We start from the raw sequence: 18,956 nt of genomic DNA, 5'->3' as shown, positions 1-18,956 counted from the left end.
GCCTTGGGTTCGAACCCTAGCACTTCAAAAAATAAAAATTAAAACTTTAAATTTTATTAGAGTAGTAAGTTTGAAAATTTACAGTCTGGCACTTTTTAAAAAACCTTATAAAATTAGTACTCTACTACTGCTCTAATTTGAATCCTAAAAACTGCTGTTTTAATGACATTTTAAAATTTAGTTTAAGAGGAAAAACTGTTATACTTAGCCCACTGGCATACCTGTTTAGAAACAAATACAGTATTTACTAATGTCCTGATAGATAATAAACATTTCACTATTTGTAGATTCATATTTGCAAAATTCCATTCTCACCAAAATGTGCATGCGTAGAACTGTAAAAAATGTGAGTCATCCAAAGATCCATACACAGATTAGGTAGAACATGGCCATGATCTGCCTTCTTATTTCAGCTCACATCATAAATATGCTTCTTTTTTACAGTCAAGTGTCCCTTTTTGCATTTTTTGTGCTTTTTGTTGGTAATTTCACTATCTGACCTCCAAGTATAGTGCTGAAGTGCTGTCTAGTGTTCTTATGCTCAACAAAGCTGTGATGTACCTTACAGAGAAAATATGTGTGTTATATTAGCTTCTTTTAGGCACAAGTTATAGTGCTTTTGGTAGGTAACGCAATGTCAATGAATTAGTAACATATTAGATATGTGTAAATAGAAACACATAAAACAAGGCTATGTATTACCAGTTGACAAAATTGTTATGATCAAAGGTTCACTTCTATGTTCATTAGGGAGATTGGCCTGTAGTTCTCTTTTTTGGTTGGGTCTTTCTCTACTTTCGGGATGAAGGTAATGAATACTTCCAGCAATGAATTTGGGAGTATTGCTTCCCTTTCAATTTCATTAAAGTTTGAGAAGTAGTAGGATTAGCTCTTCTCTAAATTTCTTGTAGAATTCAGTGGTAAGGCCATCAGGACCCGGGGTTTTCTTTGTTGGTAAGTTTTTAATTACATTTTCAACTTCATTGATTGATATTGGGTTGTTTAGAATTTTTATATCTTCTTGGTTCAACTTTGGTAATTCATATGTATCTAGGAATCTGTCCATTTTTTCTGTGTTACCAATCTTATTGGAATACAGGTTCTCAAAGTAGGTGTTGATGATCCTCTAGATTTTTGCTGGATCTGTTGTAACATCACCCTTTTCATTCCTAATTGCATGGATGTGAGCCTTTTCTTTCCTTTTTTTGATAAGGTTGGCTAAGGTTTGTCAATTTTATTTATTCTTTTGAAGAACCAACTCTCTGATTCATTGATTTTTTGGGACTGTTCTCTTAATCTCCATTGCATTGATTTCTGCCCTGTTCTTTATAATTTCCTCCCTACTCTGTACAAGTTTTGGGTTTGTGTTGCTCTTCTTTTTCTAGGAGTTTGAGGTTCTGCATTAAGTTTATTTCAGCTCACTCCATTTTCCTAATATGGGCATTCCCTGCTATCAATTTCCCTCATAGGACTGATTTCACTGTGTCCCATAATTTCCAGAATGTTGTATTGGCATTATCATTTAACTGTAGAAACTAATTTCTTCCTTAATTTTCTCTGTGATTCATTTGGTTCAGGGGGGTATTATTCAAGTTCCATGTGTTTGTGAAGTTCTTGTGGATTCTTTTGCTATTAATCTCCAATTTCATTGCCCCATGATCTGAAAATATACAAGGCATAACTTCAACTCCTTTGCATTTACTTAAGCATGGTCACTCAAGAGATGCAGATGAAAACAACACTGAGATTCCATCTCACTCCAGAAAGAATGGCTGCTGTCAAGAAATCAAACCAACAACAAATACTGGCGGGGCTGTGGGGAAAAAAGAACCCTCCTCCATTCTTGGTGGGAGTGTACACTGTGGAAATCACTGTGGTGATTCCTCAACGAACTAGAATTAGAGGTCCCATTTGACCCAGCTATTCCCCTGCTAGGTATCTTCCCAAAAGATTTTAAAGCATCATACCACAGCGATATATGCACACCCATGTTTATAACAGCACAGTTTATAATAGCTAAATCTTGGAAACAGCCCAATTGCCCATCAGCTTGTGACTGAAGATGTGGGTTTTTAAAATAAAATGGAGTACTACTCAGCCATAAAGAATGATAAACTAGAGCCATTCATAGCTAAATGGATGCACATTGAGGCCATACTCTTAAGTGAAATAAATAGGACACCCATGTAAATACTGAATAATTCCTCTGCTGTGAGAAACTACAAGAGTAAATAAATGAGGACCAAAATGTATAATAGATAATGTGAAACAGGAAGAAAAGGTCCAAAATGTAAGGGGAAGTAGGGAGGGGGGTGAGGGAAAGGAAAGAAGGGAAGGAAAAAATATGAGAAAAGAAGGAAAAAACAGAAGCTAAGTTTTTGTAAATGCGGCGGGTGGAGAAATGGATGGGAAGGAGGAGGAATGAGGAAAAAAACAAGAACGAAGATATATCATGTACAGGTACAAATTCCCAATGATGAATGTCATATTGTATAAAGAAAATGTACCAATAAACAATGGAATTTTTTTTAAAAAGCAGAAATACTGGAAAGAAAAAACAAATAAATAAACCTATACTAATGAAACAGTCTCTCTCTCCCAGTAATACCCTGGGAAATCATCCATAAAGCATGATGTAATGAGAAAGCTATGATCTGTTTCTGGATCTGTCACTTATTAACTATGTCTTCAGCCTCTTTCCAATAGGAAATTAAAAACTGGTTTTGCTAACCTGTTCAACATGTCATACCTTCCCCCACTATTCATGGTCAAGATTTGCTGGGGAGTTTTTTTTTTTCTTCTTCTTTTAATTTTTATTTTATTGGTACGTTTTAGGTATACAATATAATGACATTCATCATTGGAAATTTTCACCTTTACATAATCTCTCTTGGTTCTTATTTTCCCCCTTCCCCTGCTGTCCCTTCAACCCCTCCATCCCTCCCTATTTACAAAGATTTTGTTTCCATTTTTCCATTTTCTCATATTAATCCCATTCCCTTCTTTCCTTTCCCCTACCCCTCTCACATCCCCTTCCCCTTTGCCCCTTTCCTTCCTATTTCACATTATCTATTATACCTTTTATTCCTTACTTACACTGTGTTTCTACCATTCAGTAAACTATTCAGTATTTACACGTGTCCAACTTATTTCACTTAAGAGTATCGCCTCAATGAGCATCCATTTAGCTATAAATGTCTTTAATTTCTCATATTTTATGACTGAGTAGTATTCCATTTTAGAAAAAAACCCACATTTTCTTTCTCCACTCTCCAGTTGATGGGGATTTGGGCTGCTTCCCAGTTTTAGCTATTACAACTTGTGCTGCTATGAACATGGGTGCACATATATCACTTTGGTATGATTCTTTTCATTCCTTGGGGAAGACAACCAGCAGGGGAAGAGCTGAGTCAAATGGGACTTCCAGTCCTAGTTCTTTGAGGTATCTCCATGTTGATTTCCACAGTGGTCGCACCAGTTTACACTCCCACCAGCAGTGAAGTAGGGTTCCTCTTTCCCCACAGCCTCGCCAGCATTTGTTATTGGTTGATTTTTTGAGGCCAGAAATTCTTTCTGGAGTGAGATGAAATCTCAGCGTTGTTTTCATTTTCATCTCTCAAATGACCAGTGATGTTGAACATGTTTTCATATGTTTATTTGCTATTTCTACTTCTTTGTCTGAGAAATGTCTGTTCATTTCAGATGCCCATTTTTGGATTGGGTCTTTAAATTTGGGAGGTCTGATCTTTTGAAGTTCTTTATACATTCGAGATACTAGACCGTTGTCTAAGGAAAAGCAGGTGAAGATTTTTTCCCCCATTGTGGGTTGTCTCTTCACACTGCTGGTGGCTTCTCTTGCTGTGCAGAAGCTTTTTAAGAAGAGATCCATGTGTTGATTGTTTGTGCTAGTTCACGGGCAACTGAGGTTTTGTTCATAAAATCTTTTCCTAACCGATGTCTTCAGAGTTCTACCTAACCTCTTTCCAACTGGTTCAGCATTTGTTTTAATGTTTAGATCTTTGATCCATTTTGATTTTAGTTTAATACATGGTGAGAGACATAGGTCCAGTTTTAATCTTTGACAAGTTGAAACTCAATTTTTCCATCACCATTTATTAAAGAGGCTATCTTTCCTCCAGTGAGGGTGTATGGCTCCTTTATCGAAGATGAGATGGCTGAGTGTTTCTGGAGTTGTTTTTGCATCTTCTAATCTGTTCCACTGGTCCTCAGATCTGTTTCTTTGCCAGTACCATGCTATTTTTATCATAGTAGCTTTGTAGTAGAGTTTCAAGTTGGGGGTAGTAATACCCTCTGCCATGTCTCTTTTACCTAGAATTCCTTTTGTTACTCTGGGTCTCTTCTTGTTCCAAATGAATGTTTGGATTGTTTTCTCAAGGTCCGTGAAGTATGGTACTGGAATTGCAATTAGGATTGCATTGAATCTATGTAGCAGTTCTGGAAGTATGCCGATTTTCACTATGTTGAGCCTTCCTACCCAGGAGCAAGGGATGTCTTTCCATTTACTGATATCATCTTCAATCTCTCTTTTCAGAGTGCTATGGTTTTCAGAGAAGAGTTCTTTGATTTCTTTTCTTAGGTTGATTCCTAGTTATTTCAGTTTTTTGGATGCTATCGTTCAAGGAATTGTTTGCCCTATTTCTCTCTCAGTGAGTCTGTTGTTTGTGTAGAGGAAAGCTATTGGTTTGTGTGTGTTGAACGTGTATCCAGCTACTCTACTGAATTTGGTTATTAAGTCTAGAAGACTTTTGGTGGAGCACTTGGGGTCTTCTATATAGAGTATCATGTCTGCAAATAATGACAAGTTGACTTCTTCTTTTCCTATCTTTATTCCTTTTATTTCTTTCTCTTATCTGATTGCGGTGGCTAATGTTTCCAAGAGTATATTGAACAGGAGTGGTGATAGTGGACATCCTTCTCTTGTTCATGATTTTAGTGTGAAGGATTTTGACCATTTAGTTTTTGACCATTTAGTATGATATTGGCTGTTGGTTTTTCATAGATGGCTTTTATCAGATTGAGGTAGAGACTGCCTATTCCAATTTTTTGTAGGGTTTTGATCATAAATGCACGTTGGACTTTGTCGAATGCTTTTTCTGTGCCTATTGAGATGATCATATGCTTTTTGTCCTTGGCTCTATTGATATAGTGTATTACATTGATTGATTTCCGTATGTTGAACCATCCTTGCATCCCTGGGATGAATCCCACTTGATCAGGGTGTATGATTTTGATGATCTTCTACATTCTATTTGCAAGTATCTTATTAAGGATTTTTGCATCTACATTCATTAGTGAGATTGGCCTATAGTACTCTTTTTTGGTTGGGTCTTTCTCTGCTTTGGGGATCAAGGTGATGCTTGCTTCCAAGAATGAACTGAGGAATATTGCTTCACTTTCAATTTCATTAAAGAGTTTAAGCAGAAGTAGCAGTAGTTCCTCTCTAAATGTCTTGTAGAATTCAGCAGTGAAGACATCAAGACCTGGGCTTTTCTTAGTTGGTAAGTTTTTAATTGCATTTTCAATTTCATTGGTTGATATTGGGTCATTTAGAAATTTTAGGTCTTCTTTGTTCAACCTTGGTAATTCATACGTATCTAGGAATCTGTCCATTTCTTCCGTGCTTTCCATCTTATTGGCGTATAGGTTCTCTAAGTAGGTATTGATGATCCTCTGGATTTCTGCTGGGTCTGTTGTCATTTCACCCTTTCCATTCCTAATTGCATGGATTTGGGCCTTTTCTTTCCTTTTTCTGACAAGGTTGGCTAAAGGTTTGTCAATTTTGCTTATTCTTTTGAAGAACCAACTCTTGGCTTCATCAATTTTTTTTAATTGTTCTCTTAGTCTCTATTGAATTAATTTCTGCTCTGATCTTTATAATTTCCTCCCTTGTATGAGCATTGGGGTTGTCCTGCTCTTCTTTTTCTAGAAGATTGAGGTTCAGCATTAGGTTGTTTAATTGGGCTCGCTCTGTTTTCCTGAGTATTCACTGCTATGAATTTCCCTCATAAGACTGCTTTCATCGTGTCCCATAGATTCCAATATGTTGCATTGTCATTGTCATTTAATTGAAGGAACTGTCTGATTTCTTCTTTAATTTCCTCTGTGACCCATTGGTTACTCAGAAGTGCGTTGTTCAATTTCCATGTGTTTATGAAATTTTTGCAGCTTCTTTTGCTATTGATCTCCAATTTCTTCGCATTATGGTCTGATAATATACAAGGGATAACTTCAATTCTTTTGCACTTATTTAAACATGTTCTATGAGCAGCCATGTGGTGCATTTTGGAGAATGACCCATGTGCAGCTGAAAAGAATGTTTATTCTGCTTTTGTGGGGTGGAACACTCTGCAAACATCTGTTAAGTTCATTTGTTCAAGAGTTCGATTGAGTTCTAGTATTTCATTACTTATTTTTTGTCTAGTTGATCTATCTATTTTTGACAGTGGGGTATTGAGGTCCCCCACTACCAGTGTATTAGTGCATATATGACTTTTCAAGTCCATTAGTATTTGTTTTACATAGTTGGGCGCACTAGCGTTTGGTGCATATATATTTATGATTATCATCTCTTCCTGTTGGATTGTTCCCTTTACAAGGATGTAGTGTCCTTCTTTGTCTCTCTTAATCAATGTGGGTTTGAAATCCACTTGGTCTGCAAAGAGGATAGCTACTCCTGCTTTTAACTTTTTAAACTGTGAGTTTGAACTTGTATTAGTCAGAGTTCTCCAGCTGAATATGCATGTCTTCTATATATATATATATTTATATACACACACATACACATAGAGATACAGGATTTCTTATCAAATTACATGACTATGGAGGCAGTGTGGACTGCAGATCTGAGATGTAGGAGAGACACTGGTGCAGGCACACTCAGAAAGTAGTCTATAGAAGAATTGTTTTCATACTTGGCGGAACGTGAGTCTGCGTATCTATTCAGACTTTCAAATAATTGTACAGAGCCCGCCCATGTTATGAAGAACAATGTACATTATTGCACTAATTAAAATGTTAATCTCAATCTAAAAACACACTAGCAGAGACACTTAGAATAATGTTTAACCAAACAGCAGAACACCCAAATGGCTCTGTCAAGTTTACATATAAAATTAACCATCCAGGATGAGAGGAAACTCAATGATGCCTTCTAGCTCTAAAGTTCTCTAATTCCATGGCTACTAACAATGAGCTCAGAATTTGTGCATCCAAAACATAGAGTAGATATGCTTTTCCCTATCCCTCCTGGCAACTAAAACTAAAGATTCTAGATAGTACATACAAAAAATATGAAAAGAATTAAAAGAGGAAAAAATAGACTGGATAGGAACCTCAGAACCTTCAGGGCCCCGGCTGACATGGGCTCCCTGAGTGTTCATTTTGCTTTGTGTGCTTAGAAGCCAGCAACCAAAACTGACCGAAGGTGGCTGGAGGGCACCTTTATTTCATCTCGGGGTGGGGAGAGGCTTACAGAAATTAAGAGCTATCTAGGCAAAGAACTAATACTTAAGAAAACAGAATTCTAATCTAAGTCTTCTGATGTCAAGGGTATATACTACACTAACTCTTAATTAGCCCATGGCAAACAACAAACAAGTAGAGCCTAATTTGAAGAAACTGAATCTCAAGGTTGCAAGGCAAGCCACCTTCAAGGGAAAGTGACAGAACAAATGTATCCTACATCAAAACTAACTGCAAAAAAAATCTACTATTGTGGTCTATATATTGTTTACCCCCAAGGTCACATACTAGAAGTTTGGTCCCAGGCTGGTAGTATTGGGAGCTGGTATGAAACTTTTGAGAGGTGAGAAATATCAAGAGGGGAGATCCTTAAATGATGTGGGAGCATGTTCTCAGAAGAGAGCCTGGCCCCACGCAGCCTTCCTGACTTCCTGGTTTGGGGATATAATCTCAGGCTTGCTTCAGCAGCACATATACTAAAATTGAGGATATAATCTCTTCTTCACACATGTGCCCCTGCTATGATGTACCACAGCCAGGAAGGCTCTCAACAGACCTGAGCTGATGCCAGTGTCATGTCCCTGAACATCCAGGACTATAAGTTAAATAAATCTCAATTCTTTAAGTACATCTGAGGTACAGTATTTTGTTGTAATAAATAAAAAACTGACTAGTAGAATTGCTCATTGGTATCTCCTTAAATCATAAATAAAGAAGAAAATGTTATCTAAAGACTGTATCATTCCCCTGCTTAAAGCCTTTCAGTTGCATGTAACAGAAAATTCAATTCAACTCACTTTAGCAAAAATATAACTGATGATGGGGGACATCAGCCAGATGACAGAATAGGAGAGTCTAGCCTTCTTCCACCCCCCTCCCACCCCCATTAAGCAGCTACTCAAAAAATTTCTCTGAGCTCAGAAGTTCATGTAAGAAGCACAGCAATACAATGAACAAAAACCTAAGAATAACTGTCCCCCCCCCCCAGGTTGTAAGAACAGTCTCATTTCGTTCACATCATTCCATCCCCTAAACTGGCACTGCTTAGCAATGATAGGAAACTCTGACCAGTAAGATCCCCTTGCTTGAAAAAAGGAGAACAGAGTGAACAATCTGCTTCCATACCCTTAGGGCTACTGCCCCAGGGACCTTGTATTAGATACCTTTCTGTTGCTTGAACAAATTACCTAACATATGCAACTTTGAGGAGAAATGGTTTATTTTGGCTCATGGTTTCCTTTGGAACACATGCATCTCTGAACTAATCATCATACCCTAGAGATTGAACAAAGCAAGTTCCACCTGAAATACTTGGACTGAAAATCACAGGGATGACTTCCACCCAAATCAAGACCAATGTAGTGAATTAAAGGAAGGATTGTAAAAAGGTAACAAAAAAACAACAACAACAAATGCTGAAAGCATCACAGAACCCACAGGAAAAAAATCCAACTTCTTACTATGGCTGCCAGGTCCTGCACCTGGCTCTCACTTATCCCTACTAGCCCGTTTGACCCACTTTGTCCCTCTCTTACTAAGCTTCAACCAGCCTTCATTCAGTTCCTCAAACATGTCTAACTTTTTTCCACTTCAGGACATTTGATCATGTTGTTTTATTCTACTGGAATGATTTCACCAATTTTGGTCATGTCCAGTTCCTCCTGACCTTTCAGGACTCAGAGCAGGGTTACCTCCTCTAAGAGATCTTCTCCTTTTCATGTATTCTCCATCTCAGTCCCCTGCTGGAACTGTTATCATTTGGGTCTAGATGTCCCCCCAAAGCCTCATGTGGTTACAAGACTGATCTAGAGTGTGTGAAGCTGGAATTGTTTCATGGTGCAGTGCTAGGCTTGAGGGCACTAGGATTAAGGGTGTGAGTGCTACCCACCTTAAGTAGTCTGAATAAGATAAAAGGGGCAGAGAGACACTGTTAACCTCTCTCTTGTTGCTGCTGCTGCCATGCATGCGTACATATGCATACACCATGTTGTTTTCCTCTGCAATACCTGTTTGCCATCCCTGCCTTGGAGCCAGCTGATCATGGATTGAAACTTCTATACATTGTAAGCCAAGTAAACCCCTTCCCTTCCAATTTTTGGTGTCGGGTATTTTTGTCTCAGCAATGAGAGAAAAGTAACGAACACCGACTCTTAGAAAATCTCTTAGAAAAATGATGATATTTCATTTATTATCTCTTTTTATCTTTCTTCCCAGGTTACTATATGCTTTGTGAGAAAAAAAACAAGTTCACTTGTGCTTTATATCATTAAACAGACATAGTGGGAGCTCAAATGAGTTAGATAAATATACAGATTAATAAGTGAATAGATACGTACTGAGCATATGAAAAGTCATAAATACAAAATAAACACACTACTGCTATACAAGATGCACCTCAATCTGAACCAAAATGAAAGTGGATGCTTAATGCTGAAAACTAATTTATAAGCATAATTCAAGGTAACAGTTACTAATAGAAGAAATCATTAAGGAATCTTGTAATACTCTCTAGCTTAGAACGGCAAGGGCCAGAGATGTGGCCCACTAGGGAAGGAAAAAAGCAATACACTCACACCCCCTTCTCCAGTGGCACATGGCAAAGAAAGTAAAGCTTGAAGACAAACTATTTTCCTGAATAGTGTTTCACTTTTCTGAAGGAATAAAAAATTATGGCAAACACATTTCACAACCATTGGACAAATGTATTGGTCTTAAATGTTAGGATCCACAAAAGGAAGTGGGGAGGCTGACTTTCTCAAGAATCATCATTCTAATTCAGATTCTCATTGAAGGGCCGGGGATTTAGCTCGGTGGTTTTGCCGCCTGCTGTGCAAGTGCAAGAACCCGAGTTCAATCCCCGCTACAAAAAAAAAAAAAAAGATGCAGATTCTCATTAAAACAACTATTTACTTGAATTGAAGTAAGAAGAGAAATGTAGGTGTGTCGGAGAAACTCCAAAATTGATACTTTTCTTCCAGTGCCTGAGGCCACCCCTGGGGGCTCTGCAGCTGTCACCATGACACAAAATGAATATATTGAATTACACCATAAACATTACGGTACCATTTGGATTCCATGAGAAAAAGAGCAAGAAGGAAAGTCGAGAGGCTCATGAATGTTCAAAGAAGGCAAAAAAAATGATTGGTCTGAAGGCTAAGCTCTACCATAAACAGCGCCACAGCCGAGAAAATACAAATGAAGAAGACTATCAAGATGCATGAAAAGAGAAACACCAAACAAAAGAATGATGAAAAGACTCCTCAGGGAGCAGTACCTGCCTATCTGCTAGACAGAGAGGGACAATCTTGGGCAAAAGTACTTTCCAACATGATTAAACAAAAAAGAAAAGAAAAGAAAAGGTGGGAAAATGGGAAGTCCCTCTCCCCAAAGTTCCTGCACAGAGAGAGACAGAAGTATTGAAAGTTATTCGAGCTGGAAAGAGAAAAAAGAAGGCATGGAAGAGGATGGTTACTAAAGTCGGCTTTGTTGGAGATGGCTTTACAAGAAAACCACCAAAATATGAAAGGTTCATTAGGCCAATGGGCTTACGTTTCAAGAAGGCCCATGTAACATCCTGAACAGAAAGCCACCTTTTGCCTCCCAATACTTGGTGTGAAAAAAAATCCTTCATCACCACTATATACAATTTTGGGTGTTATTACCAAAGGTACAGTGACTGAAGTGAACATGAGTGAGTTGGGCCTTGTGACACAAGGAGGCAAGGTTATTTGGGGTAAATACGTCCAGGTAACCAACAATCCTGAAAATGATGGATGCATCAATGCAGTCTTACTGGTTTGAAAAATGTTTCATACAATAACTTCTTACACTTATTGAAGACTACAGACCAATGAGGAAAACCACCATTATTGTGAATACTACCACAGCTTTTGTAACTGCAGTCATCAAGAGAATTATTTATTAAATTGTAAGAACATTAAAATGGCCCAGTTTATAAAAAGAAGAGAAATGTAGAATGCACTATTGTACAGAAAGAATAAGGCACAAACCCACTGGAAATGGAACTGATTCAAATGCATGGGTCAAGAAATCCAGCAAGAAAGCATGTTAACAAAGTTCCCAAATTGCAGTTTTTCTTGATTTCAGCCTCTTTCCTCACCATACTCAGGCCACTGACCAGGTGAAGGAAGAATTCAAAGTACTAAGGAAAATCATTGATAGGTATCTATATACCAGAACGATCCAAACAATGAAACTACAGCGATGATGTGTCTATTAGCTATTAAATAATGAGTCAAAGATATCACAGTAGATCATCTCACTATTCTGTGGACAAGACAATGCAAACAGTAAAGGAAAAGTAAAAAATTACTACAAGGGGTTTTACACACACACACACACACACACACAAAAAAAAAAAACTGTGGAGTAGGTGATATTCTATCACACAGAAAAGGAACAAGACAAACAAGCAGATACTACTAGTAATGTTTTAAAATGAACATCTATGCCTTTCTTTGGTATCTGCAGATATTGATAAACATTTACAAAAAGTTATCATGCTATGTATTTCTAAAAGAGCAATTAAAAAGTCCTCAGAAATAAAATCTTCAATTTCTTTTATTAGTGAATGATTGTTTTGGCCATCTCTGAAAAATAAATTTGCACTAAAAACTGATTCTTGATTAAGAAATCACAAGGTAGGGCCGGGGATTTAGCTCAGTGGTCTTGCCACCTGCTGCGCAAGCACAAGGATCCGACTTCAATCGCTGGTACCAAAAAAAAGAAAACTACAAAGCAAGAATTCACAAGGTAAATGTATTTATTGTGTTTGTGTCTATTTAAGATGTTATAGAACTTCATATTTTTTAGTTTTCAGGTAACTGCAGGCAATGATCTTTTTCCATTAATGCAAAACAAAAAAATATTTGTATCTTCAATTATTGCCATTGTATATTATGTAATACATTTTATCTTTAAATTTTTAGGTAAATTATCATCAATGAAAAAATATTTTATAAGGAAAGATAATAATCTTATTTCTTTTTTCTAATGCATAATCCTCAAAGATGAAAATCAAGTTATAAGATAGGGCTCCCCAATAAACTCACTCTATTTACGTTTATCATTTTTGTTTAAAGAATAGGTGCAGATAGAAAATTTATATCCAAAGCAAAGTATACTTTTAAAAATCTGATTCAAAACCAATGCAGTAAACCCTACATCAAGAAAAACAGAAAAGAGGGAGAAGAATAACACAATTTTTTTATTGTTATCTAACATACTATTATTACTATTTTTCTACAATATAAGCTCCAATAAAGACAGAGACCAGCTCTATTCTAGCTTGCCAATAAAACAGTGGACCAAAAAAAAAGTGGACCAACTGAGTGGATCACATAGCTTAAACATCCAAATTATATTTATTGCATGAATGAGTTAAGCAAATAAATGAGTCAAGAAATATACAGACAACAGATAAAAACAATTTTTTTTTTTTTGGTACCAGGGATCGAACTTGAGACCTTGTGCTTGCTAGGCAGGCGGCGGAACCACTGAGCTAAATTGCTGGCCCACAGATAAAAAATTGTAAACCACAATTCTTATACAGATTCAAGAAAAGTAAACATTAACCTCATGAAACAATAAGTAAATGAAGACAGAAGGAAATGTACTAGACCTATTATAAAAATTAAGAATACAAATATCATAATTCAAAAAAGCAATACTGAAACTGAAGAAAACAAAAGAAGCCTGAGAAAACTTATTAAAATATAAAAGGAAATATATGCTTAATGATGATTACCAACTTTATTGGATTGAGAAACCCCTAGGAAATTAGTAGAACATACTTTTGGATGTGTCTGTGAGAATGCTTCCAGAGCCACTTGGATCATGAGGGCTCTAACTTCATCACCAGATTAATCTACTGATGAAATGATAATCTGATGGTATTACTGAGATGTAATATAAATTTAGAATGTGGGAAGTGTAACCTCAAGGGCTGCATCTTGTCCCTGGCCCATTCTTCTCTGGGTCCTTCCTTCTCTTTGTGCTCTTGGCTATCATGATGTGAGCAGCTTTCCTACACCATGTACATCTTCCATGATGTTTTTGTCTTGGAGCCAGCTGACCATAAAAGTCTGACCCATAATTAAACCTGTTCTCCTTTATGTTTTTTTCTTACATCTTTGCAATTCTTTGACCATAGCAATGAAAAGCTAATACAAGAGAAAATGGGATAAATCTGATTGGAAAGATGGCAGAAAGTTTCACAGCAAATAGTAGTGCAAAAAAATGGGTATCCACATGCAAACGAGTGACGTTAAACTCCTTTATTGTTCTGCATATACAAACTAACTGAAAACAAACAAAGTGAGGACAAGGTATTCAAGGCACAAACCTGCTGGTTCCTCAGTCTTGGACTTAAGAAAGTCCAGAACTGTGAGTCAATAAATTTCTGTTCATTTTAAATTACTCAGTGTGTGGCATTCTATTTCAGCAACACAAATGGAGTACAATGCATAAGTATCACTGCACTTCCTTCAATATTTATTAAACACAGCAATATGCAAGGCCCTGGGTTATAACAATAAATAAGACAGGTACAGTCCCTGTTTTCATGTAACTCACAATCTCACAGGCAAAATATAAAAGAAAATATGACCAAAGAAAAATCCAGCAATATATAAAAAAGAAGACACAGGAAAACAGAGGGAGGTTCCTTTCAGGAATCCAGGCATTCCTCAATATTAAGAAATATTCATTTAGACCGGGGATTTAGCTCAGTGGTTCCACCGTCTGCCTCACAAGGGAAAGGTCCTGAGTTTGATCCCTGGTATTAAAAAAAAAAAAAAAGAAAGAAATATTCATTTGTTTCACCACCTGCCTTGCAAGCACAAGGTCCCCAGTTCAATCCCAGGTACCAAAAAAAAAAAAAGAAATATTCATTTAACTCACTAAGTTATTAAATCAAAGGAATAAGGTCATATACGTGTGTGTGTGTGTGTGTGTGTGTGTGTGTGTATATATATATATATATATATATATATATATCGCCATGGATGATGAATACATATGATAGAGTTCTCTGCTAGATAAAATGGCTCTGGCAGCCCCACCTCCTAAATGCCTCTTCCCAGCAGATAATAAATCACTCAGGGAAATAATAACCTAACTTTCCCACCACGAAGCTTTCCTGCTTATAGTCCTTCCCAAGTTCAAACTTGCCAATGGATTTAAACCTCACCTCTGGCTGCAGCCAAACATCTACCTCCACTATGTCTCCCCCATGCCCCTTGCCCGTATAAGAGGTCACCTAGCCAGCCCCTGGCCACTGCTCTCACCATTGTTCAAGACAGCCCGGCACCCCGTCCCCTAATAAAGGCCTAGTCTCGGGTGTTCATGTTTTCAGCTCATTCTCATCCTCTCAACATATTTTATAAATTTACTAATATTCCTGGATTTTTAACAAATTCCTGAAAACCTAAAATGCCAGAACTTCAAGTGAAGTATTTAAAGTTCTAAAAGAAAACGAAAACAACTTCAAACCTAGACTGATGTATCTTGCAAAATTATTTATTTTTTTTTTGGTACCAGGGATCGAACTCAGGTCCTTGTGGTTGCAAGGCAGGTGACGGAACCACTGAGCTAAATCCCTGGCCAAAATTATTTTTCAATATTAATGGAGCAGTAAGACTTTTCCATGACAAAGAGCACCTTAAGAAATTTATGACCACCAAATCAGCACTCCAGGAAATTCTCATGGATGTCCTAAAAGAGACGATAAAGCAAACAATGCAAAAAGTCTAACAGAAGGAATACACCAGATAGGGTGAGAAGTTAAGCAGAAGGGACAAAATAGGGAATCAGCAACAGAAAAATAATGCAATGACAGGAATAAGTCAGTACCTTACAGTAATAACTCACAGTGTGAATGAATGGTCTCAATTCCTCAACTAAAAAACACAGATTGACAGAATAGATCAAGAAAAAAAAATCCAGCGATATGCTGTATATAAGAAACATATTTAATTTTTTTTTTAATGGTCAAAAAAAAAACAACAAACAAAGTACCAAAAACAATATTCCATGTAACAGGAACCCAAAAGCAAGCAGGAGCAGCTATTCTATTTTCAGACAAAGTGGACTTCAAGCCAAACTGATAAGAAGCAAAGAAGTCACTACATGTTGGTGAAGGGAAAAATTCAACAGGAAGAGATAATTATAAACATATAAAAAAAAGATGATATAAAAACCCTAAAGAACCCACAGGAGCACTCAGACTCTCTGGCAAAGAAGATACATGTGAATCACATATGCACTGTCTCACTGGAATATTTAATCTGTGTTCCTATCGGATATCTTATAGGTTTGAGCTTTTGTTTGTTTTCTTATTTAGTTAGTAGTGTGGGGTTATGTTATATTCTTTTATGTTTTTTATGTTTACTAGGTTTTTACTTACATGCATTTTTTTCTTCCATTGGCTTTAATAGGTGTCTAGGTTCTCTCTCTCTCATCTCAGCTCCCTATCTAGCTTCTTCACCTCAAACCCCAAAGCAATACTATTACCATATTTCTTTATTCTTTTTCCAAATATACACACTCCTCTCAAGTTTTTAATTTCCCATACTTAGCTCCCCACATTAACTTCTCTAGTATTAAGCCGTGATCCTCCCCTATCCTAACCCGTTGACTCTCCCATCTTACCTAGCTTATTGTCCTCTCTATTAGCAAGTTCTCACAACCACATGGCTTTGCTCAATCTCAAAGTAAACCCACTTTCTCCCATCTCACCCTTGCCCCTACAAATATCCTCTGAAAACTCTCAATGCTAACCCTGCAACTTAATTAAAAGTACTCCAATAGAATCAGACTTCACATTAAACTTTTATTCTCATCTATCAGTATACCTTCTTCAAACCTACTCATTAGAGTCTTACACTTCTTACCTAATCACCTTTCATTCTCCTTCTATTTCACCTACCTCACTGCTGAGCTACAAATAAAAAACAGCCATAGTGTGCACATAGGCTAGACAAAGGGGGAAGTGTAACTGCAATGACGATCATATAAAAGTGCTATATGACTGAATCTGTTGATTTTGCTATAACCAGAGGTAATTCTTTTGGCAAAACATAAAGACAGAGTCCAAATCACTTAAAGTAAATAACAGAAAGAGTAAATACTAGCACTGGAAATACAAAGCTAAAAATTATTCTTGAGGAGGCAACTACTACTAAAAATCTCCATATAAACCACAAACTCTCCTTACTCTTCAAATTCTCAACCTGCAGTAACCCCCAAAAAAGAAGAAGGTGTGTATGTACGTAAACACACACACACACACACACACACACACACAGTATATACCAAAAAACACAGATACACATAGGAGCATGTGGAAGCAAGGCAACACAAGAAGATCCCCAAGTTCTCCCACCTCTCCCCAAGTTGAGCAAGGGGTCAAAATGGGAGAGGAAAGAAAATACCAGGTAGTGGAACTCTATGAAAAGTTTATGAAGTAATGAAGAAAACAGATGAGTTCAAAGAAGGAATGAATCAAAAGTCACAGAGGGGCCAGGGATTTAGCTCAGTGGTTCTGCCACCTGTCTCGCAGGCACAAGGTCCCAAGTGCAATCCCTGGTACCAAAAAAAAAAGTTCACAGCAATTTCACTCAATATGTAAAACTGGACAAGCTAATCAAAACAATTCAAAACTTGAATGACAGATTCAACAAGGATATAGAATCCTTGAAAAGATGTCAAATAGAAATACCTAAAATAAAAAACTGTATAGAATTCATAAATTGCAGAAATGACCACTGTGAAGAGAGAGTATCTAAAATTGAGGGCAAAATAGTGAATTATGATGAAGTACTGAAAGAAGTCACAAAGAACATTAGAGAACAAGAGAAAATGATCCAGCAGCTACTAGATGACAATAAGAAGAATGATCTAAGGCTAACTGGATTTAGAGAAAAACTAGAAGATAACACAGATGAATTTACTAACATGTACACAGAAATCATAGAAGGAACTTTCTCAGATATAAGAGCCTAAAATACAAGCAATGCTTATAGAACACCAAACAAATATGATGAAAAAACAAGCTCACCAAGGAATATCCTTATTAAATTACCAGATATTCAGCAAAAAAAAGAATATTAAAAGCAGATAGAGAAAAACAAAAAAATCACATATAAAGGTAAACCAATTAGAATCACAGCAGACTTCTCAACACAAACCCTAAGGTCAAAAGAGATTTGAGTAAAGTAATTTATACCCTAAGAACAAATAATTTTCAACCCAGATTAATTTATCTCTCAAAGCTATCCTTCAAAATACATGAACAGGGCCAGGGATTTAGCTGAGTGGTTCCAGCACCTGCCTCACAAGCGCAAGGTCCCAAGTTTGATCCCCGGTACCAAAAAAAAAAAAAAAAGAAGAAGAAGAAATAAGGTATTTCCATGAAAAACACCAACTCAAAGGATACATGAATGCTAAACCAATACTCAAGAAAATACTTAAGAATGTTCTCGACAGAAAGAATGAAACTGACAAAGCTATAAACACAGAATAAGGTCAATGGTTAAAAGCAACAAAATAAAGTCAGGAAAAAAAGGATTCACCAACAGATAAAGAAGATAATAACAGTAAATGATCAACAAATCTCAGTAACATCTCTCAATATTAACAGCCTCAACTCTCCAATTAAAAGACACAGATTGGTAGACTGGCTCAAAAAACAGAATCCAACAGTTTGCTGCATTCAAGAAACTCATCTAATCCCAAAAGATACTCACAGACTAAAAATTAAAGGATGGAAAACGATATTTCATGTACCAGGACCCTAAAAACAAGCAGGGCAGCAATTCTACTATCAGACATGGTGAACTTCAAGCTAAAATTTACTAGAAGAAACAAAATAGGTCACTACAAACTAGTTAAGGGAACAATCTAACAAGAAGAGATAACATTGATAAACATATATACACCAAATACTGGAGCACCTATCATCATAAAAACTGCGGAAATTAAAAGATCAAATAAACACCAACACAACCATCACAGGGACTTTTAACAGCCTACTTTCACAGAAATAGATCAACTAAACAAAAAATAATAATAAAGAAATATCAGAACTGAACCACACCCTTGAACATATAGACTTAATAAATACCTAGAGTATTCCACCTCTCTACAACAGAGTATACTTTCTTTTCAGCAGCCCATGGTACTTCTTCCCAAATAGATCACATACTACTCCACAAAGCCTGCTTAAGTAAATATAAAAGAATTGAAATTATCCCATCCATACTATCAGACCAGTGTGCAATGAAAATAGACATCAACAACAGAAGAATTTCAGAAAAGATTCTGGAAAAATTAATAGCACACTCCTAAACAACCAATGGGTCACAGAAGAAATCAAAGAAGAAATTTTAAAATTCTGGAAGTTAATGACAATGACTGTACAACTCAACAAAACCTCTTAGACACTATAAAAGCAG

At 36.7% G+C, this 18,956-nt stretch overlaps 1 protein-coding gene and 1 pseudogene across 3 annotated transcripts in view; one reads left to right on the top strand and one right to left on the bottom strand.

The window, feature by feature from the left end:
* Dtwd2 (DTW motif tRNA-uridine aminocarboxypropyltransferase 2) overlaps window positions 1-18,956 on the bottom strand; it is a 90,891-nt gene that overhangs the window by 24,489 nt on the left and 47,446 nt on the right. The window lies entirely within an intron of this gene.
* Window positions 10,350-11,399, top strand: LOC101716421 (ribosome biogenesis protein NSA2 homolog pseudogene; annotated as a pseudogene).

This window comes from Heterocephalus glaber, unplaced genomic scaffold (genome assembly GCF_053883595.1).
Source record: "Heterocephalus glaber isolate CG9 unplaced genomic scaffold, H.glaber_assembly_v1.0 deba00001606, whole genome shotgun sequence".
Taxonomy (NCBI): Eukaryota; Metazoa; Chordata; class Mammalia; order Rodentia; family Bathyergidae; genus Heterocephalus; species Heterocephalus glaber.
Note: the sequence above shows the minus strand (reverse complement) of the source record. Positions and strands in the feature narration are given on the sequence as shown.